Consider the following 5,301-nt stretch of genomic DNA (forward strand, 5'->3'; position numbering starts at 1 on the left):
GTATAGATAAATCCCCAAAAATTTGTACGTACTTTTTAAAATCAAAGAACGAAGTGTTCGAAAAGTTTTTATTATTTAAAAATCTAGTACAAAAGCAAACGGAAAAGAAAATAAAAGCATTTAGAAGTGGTAATTAAATAAGCAGAATTTCTAAATAATAAGTAAAGAAGTATAAGTTCGGACGAAACCGAACTTTATATACCCGGCGCAGGTATCGAATATCGTCGTTTCAACTTTCTCTAAACTACATTTGCATGATAAGCTGGGGGTTTCCCGATTTCAAACTTTTTCGATAATATGCTGACTTAGACTTACTGAAACAATTGAACCAAGTTTGGTAGAAATCTATAAAGTGGTTAGCGAGATACACCTTGTAGCCATAAAGTGGGCGGTGCCACGCCCAATTCCTAAGTCTATAGCAGTCTTATTTATTGTAATAGCGTCCTCCTCCTCGTATTGTAAATTAGCGTCCTCAGTTATTGAAATATTGGAGTTTTCGGATGTCTAAAATTTACCGTTATATGGGAAGTGGGTGTAATTTTAGTTCCATTTGACTAATAATTTCAAAGAATTTCTTTCTTGTGCTAAAATTATTGAGTGCACCGAGTTTGGTAGAGATTGATGAATCGGTTACCGAGATGCACATTTGTGATGATAAGGGGCGGCGCCACGCCCGTTATCCAAAAGTTTTTAATAATCGAATTTCCTGCTAAGTGGTTATTGTAATTATCGATTTTGAGACAATTAGCTTTAGGAGTTACTGATTTACCGCAGTTTTCATGTTTCTGTAAATTACCGTTATATGGTAGGTGGGCGTGGTTATTGCCCGATTTCAAAGATTTTGAACAGATTTCTTAGCTAGGCCCTAGGCAAGGCTCGTACAGCATTTCATCATAAGTGGGCGTAGCTCCAAAAATTTCTTAATTTCGTGTACAGGGACGGACGGACAGACGGACGAACAGACAGGCATGGCTTAATCGACTTCTCTTTTCATTCTGAGCATTTATGTATACATTTGTCTATATCTTTCTCGATTCGTTTTGGCTGTTACAAACAACCGTTATGTGAACAAAATTATAATACCCTTGTGCACATGTGGCTCGGGTATAAAAACGGTATTAAAAGACAACTATCAGTGTCTTATATGCCACAACAGAATGGTGTTGCGAGGAGCATGTTGCTTGGAAGTGGACTGGGTGAATTTTTGTGGGCCGAAGTGGTCGCAACTGCAGTGTTTTAAAGAAACCACTCACCATATGAAGTGTCGACTGGTCGAAAGCTTTGTGTAAAATTTTTAAGGGTTTTCGGTTCGAATGCTCTTGCTTTAGACAAGACAGTTCGTAGCAAGTTTAATCCGAAAGATAAAACGTAATGTGTGGTTGGGTACTCACTAACGTCAAAATCATACCGGCTATACAATGGAGAGCAGCGAATGGATGTAGAGAAGCAAGACGTTATTTTTTTCGAGTCCGTTCGCAGTGAAGAACAAATGAACGTTAATGAAATACTTCCTATCAACAACAATGAAAACGATCAGAACGATTTAAGCTGCAAGGGGAAAGGGTGGTGATCAGACTTGCCAAGAAAATTACAGCAGTGAAGACTCCAGCAGTGATTATCATGACAGCTTTTATGAAACGCCGGTTGAGGAGTAGTCATCGGTGCATATTGGACGTGATAGGCTGAGAATTATTCGCAACGGCAAACCTGGGCGCCCTCGAAAGATGTACAATAGCATAAATGTTATGCGAAGCGCTTGTGACATAGAAGTTCCGTAAGTGTAGCTAAAGCTGAAAGCAGCGAATATGCAAATGAGTGGATGAGAGCCGTGCAGCCTGAAATTATTGAAAATTTTTTACATTACCACTAAACTCATTAGTAATAGTGGAAAAAAATTCAATTACCACTAAAGGCATTTATTTGGAAATTTTCTCACTACGTGATTACGCCATGTCTGACCAAAATATTATTAAAAACAACTACTCTGGCGTTTTAAAGTATTATCTGATATTTACATTCATAATTTTGCTTTGAATAAAAATGTACTGAAAAGTACTGCTTTTTTTAGCATAAAAAAGTCTAACGTACTGATATCGCTCATTAAAATTCTGGCAACCCTAAATGCACATCTACAAAATTTCATTGAAATCGGTTAAGCGGTGTCGGAGATTATCGTAAACGAAGACAGTGACACGGGATTTTTATATATTAAGATAAGGACGTTGCGAGGAGCGTAAAAAAAATCTCGATGAAAAAACTATCCTATCTTTTAAGTTGGAACCAACAATATACACCCACAAAATTTCATTGAAATCAGTTAAGCGGTTTTGGAGATCAGCGTAAACGAACACAGTGACACGGGATTTTTATATCATTATTAATATTATAAATCCGAAAGCGACTTTGTTTGACGTACATACATATATTAAGCTAGCAGACCATGGTCGCGACACACAACTCTAATCTATTGGGTATTTAGTTGCTTATTAGTTACACTATTCCCGATTTAGTTGCTCAATACGTGTAAAAGATACGTGTGATCTGCTAAGTTAAACCTTAAGCTAGCAGACCATTGCTATATAATCGGAGCCCGATAAGATATCAGAGTTCTGCAAACGGCATATTTAGTTGCTAATTAGTTTCTAATTAGTACCCTATTCCCGATTTAGTAGCTAATTATGTGTAAAAGATACGTGTGAGCTGCTAAGTAAGTCTTAACCTTTTCGGTTCCCGATAATATATCAGAGTTCTGCAAATGGAATATTTAATTGCTAATTAGTACCCTATTCCCGATTTCGTAGCTCATTATGTGTAAAAGATAGTACGTGTGGTCTGCTAAGTTAAGTCTTTACCTAGCATACCAGTGCTATATCTTCGATTCCTGATAAGATCCCTGTAGTCAAATGTACTAGTTGTAAACTACCTCACAACTAGTATGACCCGCATGCCCAACTAGTCAGCCAACTATCTTTTTTCCATGCAATCAACTGGTATTTTTAACATAAGGATATCCTACGAGATGGCAGTTGTCAGATTTCGGTCCGAAATATACCAGGCTCATACTAGTTCAAAATAGACAGAAAAATACTAATTCAATTAAGGACCAAAACCACTACTTTGGGAGTCATAAAATAAAATGAATTCATGAATATGCAATAAAAAACTTTTCATTAAGTACACTTTGCCTTAGATTTGCCAATAATTAGTGTTAAATTAAAAGCAAAAATAAATACATAAATATTTCAAACATTCGAACATAAATTTAAATGAATTTTTCATTAAATGTTATTAAAAGTAAAAGCTTTCAGGTACAATAAATAAAATGTTTTTAATCTTTTTTATTAATATTAAAAAATGAAATAAAAATACATTTAATTAAAAATAAAATAAATACTTTAGTTCGAACTATCATCACGAATGATCATTTTCGAGTAAACTTAAATAAAAATAAAAGTGTTAATTCAATTAAATTAAATTCATTAACTTTGCACATTTCAGTCCTTTGTTTTTTAGACTTTATAAAAGTAATAATTAACGCATAAAATTTGAGATTTGGATAAGAACCAAATAAATAAATAATTCATGCAGTTATTAAATATTCTTAATTTTTGTCTATAGTTTTGCTTGTTGATTGATAATTGAAATTAATCAATTGATTATATTAATAGTGTAATTAAAAAAAATCCAAATTAACTGTAAATGATCAAAAATAACAAAATAATGATGTAATTAAAATTAACGAGTTAATAAAAAAAATTGTTTAAGTAATTAATGATTAATCATTAAAAATGTGCTAATATCGGTATTTAATCATTAAACGGTTATCCAAAAAAACATGCTTTAATTAATAACCATGAATATTAATCATTATTTAACATGTATGGTATAATTGCGAGTACGTACTCGCTTTAACGGTTTACAACATACCCAAAAAAAATTTGTAATAGGGTGCATTCAAAAACGTCAAAATACAAAGCATTAGTATCTTTTATTACCGAACCGCACTAGAAGAAAAAGTCTAACTTGCGCAACCTAGGTGAAAACTAGCATCTAACTGTGGTTGCGTACATTTGGCATTACAAGCTGCTGAGGTTTAGAAATAAAAGAGACTGATGTTTTGTATTTTGACGTTTTGGAAAGCAGCATATTTTGTATACTCTATTGTACTATTAAACTGTCGAAGCCAAATAAAACAGGGCATGAATAAATCGTATTGTACTTGGTACAAGTCTGGTAATTTTCGAACTAGTGGGGTTTCACTGCAGGGATATAAGAGTTCTGCAAACGGAATATTTAGTTGCTAATTTCTAAATTTTAGATCTTTTGTTAATAAGAGTTCTTGCGAACATTGTCTAAGCTTTCAATTGTTTCGACATTAAAGTCCCGTATGAAGCTCTCAAGGAAGCGGTCAAGAAAATATTTCCATTATTTCGAGTGTGTCCAAGGAATTTTTAAATCTGATACTTCACCAGCCTGCTGCCTCACTCTTTCCTCAAGAAATTTTGGAGCGGGCATATACTTCTGTTGCGAACATTGTTTTCCTTGTGTTCTTTTTTCACAAAAAAACTTTAGAAAACCGTAGTGGCAATTTTCTTAAGGAAATTCGGCACAAGAAAATTTCTTTGCCATTTCTTGTACGTCATTTTATATGGAGTTTTCGCTTTTCTTGAGAGCTGCATAATGGCCTTAAGCCTGTGTCTGTATTTATTTTTAATGAGATTCATCTCTGAAAATTTTTTTTCGGCAGCAACACTACTGTGCGGTAAACTAGCTAACATCAGCATATACTCTGCCAAATTGCTAAACATATACCTTTCCAAAACATTTTGCTTTAGTAAATAAAAAGTGACTATGCAAGGAATGTTAAAGAGTAAAATAGACAACTTGCACCTTGCTACACAAAACCTTGCTGGTTGCCACAGAAGTTATTGAGCAAGAATTTAACAAGTTACCATATTATTTTGTAATATATTCAGAAATTTATATTGAGCTCGAGGCCGTTTTTTAAATGAAACTTTAATGTGGAAAAGCAACAATAATTTGAAAGAATGGTAGAAGTGATAGCTATTTCGGAAATCACCACATTTCCTGATCAGACTTCTTTCAGTAGGATTCGAACCGACGATCCCACTGACTCAGCCAGTTGCCTATGCACCGTGCTAAGTAAGCCTTGTAAATTATCGTTGGCTTATTTCCACTATTTTCATTTTTGTTATGCCAACACAATCAAGTGCAGCTATTCCGCTGCAATTCACTTGATCATGTGGTTGTTGGTATTGTTGGTTTTTGCTAATAATTCTA

At 34.0% G+C, this 5,301-nt stretch overlaps 1 protein-coding gene across 1 annotated transcript in view; it reads right to left on the reverse strand.

The window, feature by feature from the left end:
- LOC118734330 (titin-like) overlaps window positions 1-5,301 on the reverse strand; it is a gene marked incomplete in the record, with an annotated part of 912,470 nt that overhangs the window by 656,894 nt on the left and 250,275 nt on the right.

The sequence above is a fragment of the Rhagoletis pomonella genome, unplaced genomic scaffold (genome assembly GCF_013731165.1).
Source record: "Rhagoletis pomonella isolate Grant_MI unplaced genomic scaffold, Rhpom_1.0 Rhpom_scaffold_00001, whole genome shotgun sequence".
Taxonomy (NCBI): domain Eukaryota; kingdom Metazoa; phylum Arthropoda; class Insecta; order Diptera; family Tephritidae; genus Rhagoletis; species Rhagoletis pomonella.